General features: G+C 39.2%; 1 protein-coding gene across 7 annotated transcripts in view; it reads right to left on the bottom strand.

Moving 5' to 3' along the window:
- The window catches only part of sorcs2 (sortilin-related VPS10 domain containing receptor 2), a 283,640-nt gene that overhangs the window by 90,556 nt on the left and 178,590 nt on the right, over positions 1-14,494 (bottom strand). The gene's annotated exons all lie outside the window — the stretch shown is intronic.

Raw genomic sequence — 14,494 nt, 5'->3', positions numbered from 1 at the left:
AAACTCTTGGCTTGACGATTGGTTCCTGGGCTCGGAGCGCCACTCACGGCCGTGTCCCACCCAAGTCCCTTTCTTCCCGGAGGTGCATGAGGAGCTCACGAGGTCGTGGCGGGCACCTTTCACTGCCCGGACCTGGTCTCTGAGCTCCTCCACTCTCACTACCCTCAACGGTGGAGCTGCCAGGGGGTACTCGGTGATTCCCTAGGTGGATAAGGCGGTTGAGGTGCACCTGTGCCCGCAAAACGCCTCCACTTTGCAGAACCGCCCGAGCCTAAGGCCTAAGGTGCCACTGGACAGGTCGCCTCCGCCCTGCACGCCATGGCTCTCCTGCAGGTGCACCAAGCCAAGGCACTAAGGGAACTGCACGAGGGTAGTTCTGACCCGGGATTGATGCAAGATCTGCGCTCGGCGACCGATGAAGGTCATGGCACGGACTCTCGGGCAGGCGATATCCACCCTGGTGGTCCAGAAGTGCCACCTATGGCTCAACTTGGTCGAGATGAGGGAGGCTGACAAGGTATGGATCCTTGACGCCCCCGTCTCCCAGGTCGGCCTATTCGGCAACAACGTAGAGGACTTTGCCCAGCCGTTCTTGGCGGTTAAGAAGCAGATGGAGGCTATTCAGCATATCCTGCCCCGGCGCGGATCAAGATCCTGCACCCCGTCTGCTCGTCGCCAGGGGCGTCCCCCTGCAGCGACGACACTGGCTCCGCCGCAGCCCGGGCCAGCGGCCCAGCCCCGGCGTAGAGCCACCCGGTGGGTTGCGGCAAATCCCGGACCTGCTAGTTTTGAACCGGGCCTTGCACAGACATTTAAGGCCCCCAGCTGAATGATTTCCATTCTTTTTTGGGGAGAAAAAAGAAAAGAGGCCATGGCTGGGGCAGCCTATCCCCATTTTGGGCAGTCGACTTGTCCCCAAGGTGCGGGGGACCGTACGACGCTCATTGGAGCATTGGGGGAGGTTATGTGACGGACAGGTGCGCTGGCTACAAGGCACGCAATGGTTTGCCCGTCTCGCACTGCCAGTCCATGTAACACAGTTCAGCTAGTTGTGGCATTTCGTATAGGGACCCCTAGTGTCACTACATCGACACAACGTCGAGTGAGTGACAGATAGGGAAAGTCCTGGTTACTTTCATAACCTCCATTCCCTGATGGAGGGAATGAGATGTTGTGTCCCTCCTGCCACAACTCTGAACTACCTGCTGAAATGGCCAGGACCCTGTCTCGGCTCCTCAGCACAAAACCTGAATGAGTGGTTGCGAGCCAGCTCCTTTTATACCTGTATGTCCGGGGGAGTGGCATGCAAATTCCACTCGCCAATTCTCATTGGCCTTTTCTCAAAGATCAGAGGTGTTTGGGGCTCCCAAGGGCGACCCCTAGTGTCACTACATCGACACAACGTCTCATTCCCTCCATCAGGGAATGGAGGTTACGAAAGTAACCAGGACGTTATTTATAGAATATGTTGTGAATGGTTATTTGATATGGTTATTCAAAATAACATTGTGGGTTTTTTTTATTTCTCTTTCTTGATGTACAAATTGTACACTGTCTTTAGTAAAAAATAAAATAAAATATGCAAAAATAAAAAGCATACAAAAGGCTACTATTGATTAAAAGTGAGCACTTAGAATACTATATGCAAAAAATTGGCATGCAATAATAAGATGTATTTGTTCTTTTAATAAAAGACGTATTTTGTGTACTGCTTATATTGTTTATTGCTTATATTATTATAACTTCAAGTAAAATACTGTATGTTCATCTCGAGTCCATGAAAGAAAGAAGGGGGTTGGGTGGCATTCATCCCTTTATATCAAAATGTTGAGCTTTTAATATTTTAAAAATTATTATTTTTTGCAGGTATCATATTAATCCATCTAAAAAAAATTATAGATAGCCTACTATATTATGTTGATATTTTCAAAGATATTTTTTGCTCTGGCTAATGAGGGTAAATGAAAAGCAATTCAATTTTAAATAAAATACAACACTCTATCTGCTGAAAATCTACATTTAGATTCTCAAATAAATAATTTATCATGAAGAGTCAATTTTGTGGATTTCTCAGATTTTATTTGTAATGTGTGCTTTAAGAGACACGGTGAGTGACTTGATTGCATCAGAGATGTCATTTTACTCACAGCTGATTGGTTCAGCATCTGTTAGCGATCTGTAATCCAGAACTAAACCAGCTATGGAGAAAGTTAACCATGTAGCACAAGTTGCTATGGCAATGAACACCACTAAAAGCCGACCAACTTTCATGGTACCTAAAACCTGGGGTTGAGGTAAACTAAACTAAAACTTACCTGGCTAGCCACTGAAACCGGCTTCATGGTACAGGCCTCTGATGTTGAGAAGCTGAAAGGAAGTCAGTGCGACTTATAAAGAGATGCGACTTCTCTGTGTTTTTTTCTCTTAACAACACAAGTATTTAACACTGAAAAAGTTACACACTTCAGCTTTAATTTACACTAATGGCATCCTCCATTAATGAGATATTCTGCCATTGGCTCTCTCTCCTCTAACACAAGCGTTCTGATAAATGTGTGAGAAGACATTGAAAGTACTGAGTAGATAAACCCTGTTTGTCTTCTGATTCATCATCTATAAAAATAATAATAGATTGCCATCACATACAAAGAGAAAGAGAGTAAGAGAGAGAGAGAGAGAGAGAGAGAGAGAGAGAATGATCAAATACAGTTTTATCATTTGTCATGTACTCATGTAGATTCCTCACAACAATCCATTTTTTTAAACATTAGCCTGGCAATATGCAATTACAAGGGTTTGTGAAAACAGGTTAAGAACAAAACACCAACATGAATGCCATTCATAACTCAATAGTTAAATGCCATCAGACAACACAGCAGCATAACCACAGACTGAGTGTGACCTTAATGCACTCTAGCACTAAAAAATCTGTCAAAGAAAATGAGAGTGAACATCACACAGAGACTTCTTAGACAGTCACTAACAATCTGCTTGGAGAATCCTCCTCAGTATCATGACACGTCACACTTAAAGGAAATTCTCTATTTGTTGACTTTGAAATTGCATGTGATCCAGTGAATTTATCTCTGTGAATTGCCTCTTGACTCATTTATGATAAATAACAACCCTGGGATTGCAAAGTGAAACCAATCCCCCTAATACTAATAGATATATAGGCAATTGAGATGTGTGTGTGTGTGTGTGTGTGTGTGTGTGTGTCTGGGCAGGTTTAAGTGGTTTACGAGGAAAGTGTTTTAGGTTACAAACTGGTAATTACAAGGGTATTATGCTATAAATATGGTTTATGAGGATATTTCTAGTGTCCCCATAATTCAAATATCTTAAAAAAAACAACAAAAAAAAACATACTAAACAATGTTTTTTTGAAAATGTAAAAATGCAGAAAGTTTTTTGTGAGGGTTAGGTTTAGGGGTAGGGTTAAGGATAGGGGTCTAGAATCTATAGTTCATTCAGTATAAAAATCATTATGTCTATGGAGAGTCCTCATAAGGATAGCCGCACCAACGTGTGTGTGTGTGTGTGTGTGTGTGTGAGTGTGATTCAGATTTTTTCATTGTTCATCTCCCTTTCACAACTGAAGGCAGTTGTGCAAAAACACAAATTCAGACACTGCAGCCAAAATTCGATATCAGCTCTGAGCAGGCACGATCAATCCATCTACAAGCCCTCAAAGAAACATCACGTCATCATAAATTTATCTCCAAGCTCCGTCACTTCTTTTCAGCTTCAATCAATTTATCCCCAAACACTTTGGCCGCCATCCAGATGTGATTAAACTATTTCAGCTTTCCTTCAAACGAGAGCAGTCACAGCCAATCTATTTTAGAGTCCCAGAAACAATCAATCGTAAAACTGTTCCTGAATCCCAATTCGCATATACTGTATCCTTCCTATATTGAATACAAAATTTCAAACAGTCATTTAGAAATTAGTCATTCAAATTAGTCCCATATCATAGTATGTTGAAAAGAGGTTTACAGATGGTATACCATTTCCAGTGGATTCTCGAAGCATGTATTTTTATTGTATAACTAAAATATGGCAGAAGTCAGATTCTCCATCAAGCCTGTCAAAAAAATAAAAATAAAAATAAAGAATGACTCCAGTATTAATCTGACAGTATGATGAGGGACTGCCAAGCTAAAACAATATAAAGAGCTCTAGTACAGTGCCATGAAAATGTCCATTCTTTTCTTCAGTAATATGAATAATCAGATCACAACTTTAACTTAATTAAAGACTTACTTTCTGTTATCCATGTCATGCATAAACTGCAACACTTTGTGAACTTTACACATGTAATAAAGATAGGGTTGGATAAGAAAAAGAGTTCCCTTTCTGTCACTCACTCGACGTTGTGTCGATGTAGTGACACTAGGGGTTACTCTTGGGAGCCCGAGACATCTCTGGTCTTTGTTTGCATACCACTCCCCCGGACATACAGGTATAAAAGGAGCTGGTATGCAACCACTCATTCAGATTTTCTCTTCTCTTGGTGGAACCAGTTTTGTCCCGTGTAGTGGCATGCACAAGCAGGTAGGTCCGGGACAGCTGGCCGAGTGTATCGCTTGCGCATAGCGCCTTTCACCTCCCCTGAGCTGAAGACGTGCGCTGTTGTCTCCCAGTAGTGTTCACAAACTGTGTTCCCTGGATGATTTCTTCCGAGCCCTGTGGCAGATGAGTTTGCGGAGAAACTCGCTGCCGGCTCAGTACACGTGCTAACTAAGCCCTGTACTGGGGTAGGTGCTCTGCATGTGCTGGTTCCCCGTAGGTAACCCCATGCAACATATATCTTCCGCTAATTAGTTTCCCTGTTGGTAAACTGCATCTTCCTTGGTCAGAGGCCCCTCTGCCCCAGTCAACATGCTTGTAGAAACTCCTCCCCCGTAGGGTAGGACCTACCATGGGACTTCTCTACATGACATACTTCGACAAAGCTCGGCAAGACCATGTGACATATTTCCACTCAAAATACCTCGCCTCTCTCTGGGCCGGGTGTGGTCTCCACGGTGTCTTCCCTTTGGGAGTGACCCCCCCACCGACTAGACCTGGTGGCCCCAGTCAGTTAATTCCTTTTTTTGGGGGGGAGAGAAAAAAAAAAAGAGGACAAGAGGCCACGACTGGGCTAGCCTGTCTCTATCTTTTGGGCAGTCGACTAGTCCCCAAAGGGCCGTTCGACACTCATTACAGCGTTAGAGGAGGTTACGTGTCGGCCTGGTGCGCTGGCTACGAGGTACACAGCGGTCTGCTCATCACACACCGCCAGTTCACATAACACAGTTCAGCCAGTTGCGGCGTTTCGTATAGGGACCCCTAGTGTCACTACATCGACACAATGTTGAGTGAGTGACAGATAGGGAACGTCCTGGTTACTTACGTAACCTCCGTTCCCTGATGGGGGGAACGAGACGTTGTGTCCCTCCTGCCACAACGCTGAACTACCTGCTGAAATGGCCGGGACCTTGTCTTGGCTCTTCAGCACAAAACTTGAATGAGTGGTTGCATACCAGCTCCTTTTATACAATGCAAATACCACTCACCAATTTTCATTGGTCTTTTATCAAAGACCAGAGGTGTCTTGGGCTCCCACCCCTAGTGTCACTACATCAACTCAACGTCTCGTTCCCTCCATCAGGGAATGGAGGTTACGCAAGTAACCAGGACGATACCGTTGGCTTGCATTAACTACACATTATTACATGTATCATTATGCAAAAAAAACACCAGCAGAGCTCTCCGCACGAGAGACCCGAAACTTGCAGATTTTCAATGGCGTGCTGCTGCTTCTTGTCTCACCAATGTGGAAGGAAGTTGGCAAAATGAGGAATAATGAGTCAATGGTAGTGAAAATAACATGAGGAAAGTGTACACTGTAAAATCAAATTAGTTGACCTTACTTAGATTTTCAAGGCAATCAGTTTGCATGCTTTTTCTAAGTAAACATTCTTATTTGGCTCAAGTAAACTGAACTTAATTTTTTAAGTAACGTTAACTAGTTACAAGTAAGCTTAACTCATCTATGATTAAAGTATCGTTGTTTTGATTTAATTATTTAAATTGGGTTATTACATGTCTTATACAATATAAGGGAAATTATGACTAGACTCTAGGTTAGCCATATGGCACACTGGACTCTACTCAGTACTTTTCAGTGCACATAAATCTGCACTTTTGTAAAGTACAAGTGAGTAAAGATGAATGGCTTAAATTTAACATACTGTAACACTAATCACCCTCATGTTGACTTCACAAAAATCTTAATTATCAACCAGCTACAATGAAACAACAACAATAGTAATAAGAATTAAAACTAAATAAAAAATGTTTTAATAAAAAACTATTATTTTACTACATAAGTAGTGACCAAACCTTTTTTTGACCAAACAAACATAATTTATTCAAGCGCAAGGTTTATGGGTATTCCACACAGCTGCAATTTTGTACTTGGTCATTTTGAGTTAGTAGTACACAAAGCCAAAGTTTAAATAACTTATGTGTTTGAGTTATGATTCCAAAATGTGACATTTTAAGTAATGTTTAATTAGGACCACTTAAATGTCTTTATTAATGACAACTTTAGGATTTAGAGAGTAACAGTAACTTAATTAAAAATAGTAAAAATGTAAGATTAATTTGAGTAAACTATTTTTTATAATTTGAGATTACTATTAGTATTTACAGTGTATGTCAGGATGTTAAAAGTGATAGGATGCATGTAACTTTGCAACAAATGGGTCTGTGGTATCAAGACACAATGGTATTGGTATATTTAAATGTTATATGCTAACACTTTACAATAAGGTTCCATTTGTTAACATTAGTTAAAAACATTAGTTAACGTTAACTAATAATGAACAATTATTTTACAGATTGGTTAATTATTGGTTAATGTTAATTTCAACATACACTAATACATTTTTAAATACATTAGTTAATGCACTATTAACTAACATGAACTAACAATAAACAATTGTATTGTAATTAACTAAGTTTAACAAAGATTAATAAATGCTGTAAAAAATATATTGTTAATTGTTAGTTCATGATAGAATGAAATCTAATTGATAAGTGTTACTCTTTACAATAAGGCAGTATTTGTGACATTAGTTAATGCAATAGTTAACGTTTAACAATGAACAGCACTTTTACAACCTTGGTTAATGTTAATTTCGACATATTCAAATACATTTTTAACATTAAAGTTAATGTTCACATTAGTTAATGCATTATGAGCAAAAATGAAAAACGTCCTGGTTACTTGCGTAACCTCCGTTCCCTGATGGAGGGAACGAGATGTTGTGTCGATGTAGTGACACTAGGGGTCACTTTTGGTAGCCCGAAACACCTCTGGTCTTTGATAAAAGGCCAATGAAAATTGGCGAGTGGTATTTGCATGCCACTCCCCCGGACATACGGGTATAAAAGGAGCTGGTGTTCAACCACTCATTCAGGTTTTATGCTGAGGAGCCTAGACAAGGTCTGGCCATTTCAGCGGGTAGTTCAGCGTTGTGGCAGGGGGGACACAACGTCTCGTTCCCTCCATGAGGGAACGGAGTTTACGCAAGTAACCAGGACGTTGTGTCGATGTAGTGACACTATGGGTCCCTATACGAAACGCCACAACTGGCTGAACTGTGTTACGTGAACTGGCAGTGTGTGGTGGGCAGACCACTGTGTGCCTCATAGCCAGCACACCAGGCCGACACGTAACCTCCCCTAACATAGTTATGAGTGTCTAACAGCCCTTTGGGGACAAGTCGACTACCCAAAAGATAGAGACAGGCTAACCCAAGCCTCTTTTGCCCTTCTTTTTTTCCCACTCCCTAAAAAAGAAGGGGGATTATCTGACTGGGCAGCCAGGTCTAGTCGGGGGGTGTCCCTCCCAAGGGGAGGACACCGTGGAGACCACACCTCGCCCAAAGAGAGAGGGGGATATTTAAGTGGAAAAAATGCGGACTCATCCAGAAGCCCGATCGGGGCAGATGATCGTGCTGAGTAATGGGAGGACCGCGGGGGGGATACCCGGCGAAGGCGATCCCATTGGGGTCCCCAAATCGCCCCCAGTGCTAGCCGCGCTAGATCGTGACCGTCTGAAGTTGAGAGGTAACGACCGCAACCAGGAATAACACACAATCGGAAAGGCATCTTTAAAAAGATTTGTCTTTAAAAAGATGTTCCATGTGTGCCGCTCTTTTAGAGAAATATACTCTTTTAGAGAAATAAACTCTTTCAGAAAATATACTCTCTTTTTTCTGCCGAAGTGCCCAGGAGCGTTCTCTGCAGTGCACCAGTGCAGAGGAGGGATAAGCTGCTGAAATGCGCTGTCAGATCCAGCAGAGGTGAATGAACCGTGAGAATTCAGCTCAATGAGCATGACCGTTCGGCTCCGAAGAGAAAATCTGAATGAGTGGTTGCATACCAGCTCCTTTTATACCCGTATTCCGGGGGAGTGGCATGCAAATACCACTCGCCAATTTTCATTGGCCTTTTATCAAAGACCAGAGGTGTCTCGGGCTCCCAAGAGTGACCCCTAGTGTCACTACATCAACACAATGTCGAGTGAGTGACAGATAGGGAACAACAGTATTGTTGAACAATGTATAAACAAAAGTATATTTATAAATGAACATTAATAAAGATAAAAAAATGCTGCAATAAAGAATAGCTAAAGCGTTAACTAATGGTAATACACTCATTTAGCACTTTATTAGGAACACCTGTACACCTACTTATTTATGCGATTATCTAATCATCCAATCATGTGGCAGCAGTGCAATACACAAAATCATGCAGATACGGGACAGGAGTTTCAGTTAATGTTTACATAAATCATCAGAATGGGGAAAAAATTGGATCTCAGTGATTTTGACCATGGGATGATTGTTGGTGCCAGACGGGCTGGTTTGAGTATTTATGTAACTGCTGATCTCCTGGGTTTTTAATGCACAACAGTCTCTAGAGTTTACTCAGAATGGTGCCAAAAACAAAAAACATCCAGTGATCAACAGTTCTGTGGACAGAAACACCTTGTTGATGAGAGAGATCAACAGAGAATGGCCAGATTGGTTCGAGCTGACAGAAAGGCTACAGTAACTCAGATAACCACTCTGTACAATTGAAGTGAGCAGAATAGCATCTCAGAATGCACAACACATCGAACCTTGAGGCGGATGGGCTACAACAGTAGAAGAACACATCTGGCACTTTATTAGGACCACATTGTTCCTTATAAAGTGCTCAGTGAGTGTCCTTTCATCCAATAAACATCCTAAGCAGACTCTTAATTAGTTCAAGTCAAACATTTGCAGAATACATGAAAGTATTCCATAGACTCTGCATCTAATCAAAACTCTTCTGCATGTGTGTATGTGTATTGCTTCTACACACACATGTGCAGCCTTTTCACAAATCAGTGCCACAAATTTAAACCTTGAATGTCTAAACGCAGCTGCCTTTAATCTTTGTGGGTATTAAAAAATGATTAGCACACATTTATTTAATTTCTGCAAAGCTAATTATAGAAAACTAAAGTTAAATAATGACAGCAACAAAAAGTGGGTTAGCAGGAGAATGCTGATTAAATTTAAATAAGTTCACATTTATTTGTATAGCGTTTTGTTCAAAAGGAATGGTCTTAAAGCAGCTTTGAGTTTGAGGCCTAGTCTGATCACAAGCTACAAAAAAGACAAAGGAAAACTCCCTCAATAATTTAAGCTGGCATGAAAAGATTGCTTTATTAATTTTAATTATGTATGGAGTTTAGTGGTTTATGAATAGAGTCTTGGTCATCACTACAATACAATGGTACTGATTTTTTTCTTTCATTGATTGGTTATGGAAAATCAGGTCAGACCAATCCATTTGATCTGTCACAAATACCACGTAATGGTAATGATGAGCAGAAACTGCAGGCCAAACCATGTCTGAAAATAAATTAGCGACATTTATCAGTTCTATCGATCTCTCTGCAAGGTCAGGAGCATAATTAGGGTCACCTTACTCCAATGTCTGTTGATGTCCTGATGCTAATTCTCTGTGATTACTGAAGTGTTACAAGCCAATAAATTACTTTCATAATTTCAAGCATTGAGTTTTGACTAGTAAGTCTAAATGTGTTAGTTTATAGATGTAAGGGTATGTGTGCGTGCATATGGGCGCACATTACAAAAGGAGTTTAAAGCTCATTACAAGTTAAAAAGCCTGTGACCAAAGCAATTTGTAATGCTTATACTTGGCTAAACGATGGGGTATAAAATGCTTCTTAATTGGCTGCTTAATCTTTAAAGCTAAGCCAAAACAAAAAAAAAAAAATTGTTTTCAGCATTTAAGAGTGTTGAACAAATGAGATCCATAAAACACTGCAGTGTTAAATATGTCTAGGCACAAAGAGTGTTTATTTGTCTGGGGTACTTTGTTGTCACAATCTCCTTTCTGCAGTATTAGTTTGACTAGTTTTTAGATGATGTTTGTGGAGTTCACATTTAAAAATTATTAGATCTAACATGGATTAGTTAATTAGGTACTTCTTAAAATCATAAACACCAATCATTTATTTCAAATGGCAGTGTTGGTATAGTGAAAGTGTGCTTGAACTATGGAATAGGATGCAATGGGAGTAACATGCAAAACATGCTCAACCAATGAATGATACCACAAGGCTTCCATTTATTTTACAACATGCTTGAATTTCCTCCTATTTTAGAAGTCATTCAAATAACAAAAGTGCACAATTTATGGTAACACTTAAATTGCAATAAAGTTATATTTATTAACATTAGTTAAAGGGATATTTCAGAGCAAAAACTGAAAATTCTCTCATTACTTACTCACCGTCATGCCCACACAGATGTGTATGACTTTCTGCTGAACACAAACGAAGATTTTTTGAAAAATATTTCAGCTCTCTAGGTCCTCACAATGCAAGTAAATGGTGACCAAAACTTTGAAGCTCCAAAAAGCACATAAAGACAGCATAAAAGTAATCCATATGACTCCAGTGGTTTAATCTATGTCTTCATAAGCGATATAACAGGTGTGGGTGAGAAACAGATTAATATTTAAGTCCCTTTTTACAATAAATCACCACTTTCACTTTCTTTCACATTCTGAAAGTGGAGATTTACAGTAAAAAAATATTGAAATATTGATCTGTTTCTCACCCAAAGTGATTGCATCATTTCAGAAGACATATATAAAACAACAGGAGTCTTATGGATTACTTTTGTGCTGCCTTTATGTGCTTTTTGGAGCTTGAATGTTCTGGTCACCATTCACTTGCATTGAATGGACCTACAGAGCTGAAATATTCTTCTAAAAATCTTCATTTGTGTTCAGCAGAAGAAGGAAATTAAGTCATACACATCTGTGATGGCATGAAAGTGAATAAATGATGAGCGAATTTTCATTTTGGGGTGAATTATACCTTTAATGCAATAGTTAACATGAACTAACAATGAACAATGCTTTTATAGCCTTTATTAATCTTGGTAAATCTTTAATTTCACATGGCTAATACATTTTTAACATTTAAAGCTGCATACTTAGATTAATATATGATGAAAATATGACATGAATGTTAATTTTTAGTTCATGATATGAATATTAACATATACAACCTTATTAGAAAGTGTTGCCATATTTAATTTTACCTCCAATTAAATTAAGATCAACTTTCTATAACCTCCCCAGAACAAAGCTTCCTATAAATTTCAAGGGCTGTGTATTGCACCTCACACTGCTTAAGAATGCTCTATATCCCATACAGTGGCGTGCAGATGGTATTTGAACACCGTGTACATAGCCTGTTAAGGTAAATTTTCATAGTCAATGAGAATAGACTCTGGGTTTATCCATGTCTGGATTAACCCAGATAAGGTAACTAAAACTCCTTCACCAAAGAGTGTGAAAATGTGAGCAATTCTTAAAGATAAAGCAGCTATAAGGAAACGAGCAAACATCTCTTGACTTTTATCTCTCTTCCCTCTTTTACGCCTCTATGAGAACTTTAACCCAAAGGAACATCAATCCATTGACCTGTCACGCTTATGGAAGCTGCCTTTCTGCTTTCTGGATCTGGAGGGTGTGCACACTGGTTTGCTTCACTCACTTTCCAATACATGTATTAAACTTCCAAATGTCAGAGATAGCCAATGTCTCTAGTATCTGATTTAGCTTGGATTCAGTGCACTGAGCAAGGACATTTTAATCTCAGGCCTCATGCTCTGATTACAGCTGCTGAGGCAATGCAAGTTTTTCCAACCGAACGAATTACTGTATGAGAATATGAGAAGATTTCTCTATACCTACACTGCAAGCATCATAAGGCCTGTTTATAAAACATACACCACAGTTTGTGAGATTGAACACTGAAAACACTATACTGTAATTCAGTACTACACTACTGTACAGCTGGTTAACTGCAGGTTCTGCCATTGCATAACTCGATATAAATATTTTTGTGCAAAACATTTTCAAAATTAGTTTGATACCTCCAAATCATAGAAGTACATGGGTAGGTAAAAAATCTAAATAAAGAAGCCATTAAAGAATTAAAATTCCAGTCTTACACTTTTTTTTTTTTTTTTTAAAGTACAAACTTCATCTGCTCTCTCATTTTGAAGGCCATTTCCCATTAATGAACTTTCCTCTTATCTCTAGTGTGGATGAATCACACATTATGTCCTGAATAATTACTTGCTGGAGTTCAACCTAGAGATAAAGCGGAACAAAAGAAGTGAAATGTATGCCATTTGAAATTGAACTGTTTGCTTAAACTCTTTGTTTGACTTGCACAAGCTATTAACAAAATGAAGACATTGAACTACAACATTATAGCAGCAGCATCAGCTGCTGTTTAATTCAGTGCTGAATATTTCTAATTAGAGACTGAGAGACTATACTGCTTATCTTTGTTAAGGGACTTCGAAATGTGATTTAATGGAGGTCAGATATATGACAGACAAGGATAGCTTTATTTGTAACTGCTTTTCAATGTATCATTCTCTTTCCATCTGAAGCTTCTTTCTGTGTCTGTTGCTGTCTCATTCACGCTTGGTTGAGCCTGGTGCTGTAGAAATAAGAGGGCCAGATGCTCTGGTATTGGATAAGTGGCATTTGATCCTGCTCTTCTATGTTGAGACCCTATCTAATGCTACACTGATTGACACTGTGTGGTAATACTGTGACCTATGGGCTGTCACAAAGCATTCACAATCACACTCTCTCTCTGTCTGACAAACTTGTAGACACATTGTTTTGACAAATTGACAAATGTAGATGCCTTAAAGACAGTATGTGAAGGAGGACACTACACACCATGGCTTTGTTCCAAAATCTGAGCTGTCTTGCTGAGTTCTAAAGCAACATCCAAACTGTCAACTGATTCCAAAGGAGTTTAGCGTTAGCATGTTGCTAAGCTAACAGTGTGATAATCTTAGAACTATCTTTATAGATATATTTCAGTATTGATTACATTTAAGTTAAATCATATATACGTTTATTTATGTATATTTAACATTTGCCTGTGTTTCATGAGCTCGTCACAGTGCATTCTGAGATGGTGATGGATTTGATACTGCCTCACATAAACAGTGGCATGCACTTTCACACAATAACTTGTATTGTTTCTAGTACTACACAATATAAGTTCCTACACGAGCACATGAGCCACTGTGAGTGAGCTTCTCTCATACACTAAAAACCCTAATAATTTGAATTTACTCAATTGATAGAGAAAATGTTTCCTCCATTGAATTGATCAATGGCATCTCCAAAACTTGTTTAATAAAGTTTACTTAACTTGGTGTTCATACAGTATTAACTAAACCATTTAAGTTAAGGTAACTAGATGCAAGTAGTAATAACTCAGATTACTATTCCTATTTAAATTTTGTTTCTATTTAATAATTATAAATGAATGGACTCAAATTTAGGTAACACAATAACACAGCTTAAATAAGATTATAACTGGTTCTTGGTGAATCATTAAATAAATGTATTTCTCCACAGAAATGCATAGACACCTTTACTTCAGTTTTACATGCACAAGGAGATAGTGTTAACAGGGTCCAACTTGACCAAATGGAACACAGATCACCCAACTGGTGACATCACACAAAACAACTATTTAGAACAAAACAACATAAATAATACTAAAAAGAGCTAAAGCTCTTTGTATTCTTAATAACCAGTTAGTTAAATTCCCCCATACGTTCCCTTTGACCAAGGAAAAATTATTAAATAATCCAAGTGCAAGGCATTATTGGTATTCCTCATGGCCTCAATTTTGTACTAAATAGTTTGAGTTATTAACACCTAAAATCTTATGTCTATGGATTTTTAAGAAAAATAAGTTTAAGGGTCATATATATTTGAGTAATATGCTCAAAACTTGACATTTTAAGTAATGTTTAATTAAGAAAACTTGATTTTTCCAGTAACAACAACATAGGGTTTACAGTGTAGCACTCATGAA

The sequence above is a fragment of the Myxocyprinus asiaticus genome, chromosome 2 (genome assembly GCF_019703515.2).
Source record: "Myxocyprinus asiaticus isolate MX2 ecotype Aquarium Trade chromosome 2, UBuf_Myxa_2, whole genome shotgun sequence".
NCBI lineage: Eukaryota > Metazoa > Chordata > Actinopteri > Cypriniformes > Catostomidae > Myxocyprinus > Myxocyprinus asiaticus.
The sequence above is the reverse complement of the archived record's forward strand: the minus strand, read 5'-3'. Positions and strand labels throughout refer to the sequence as shown.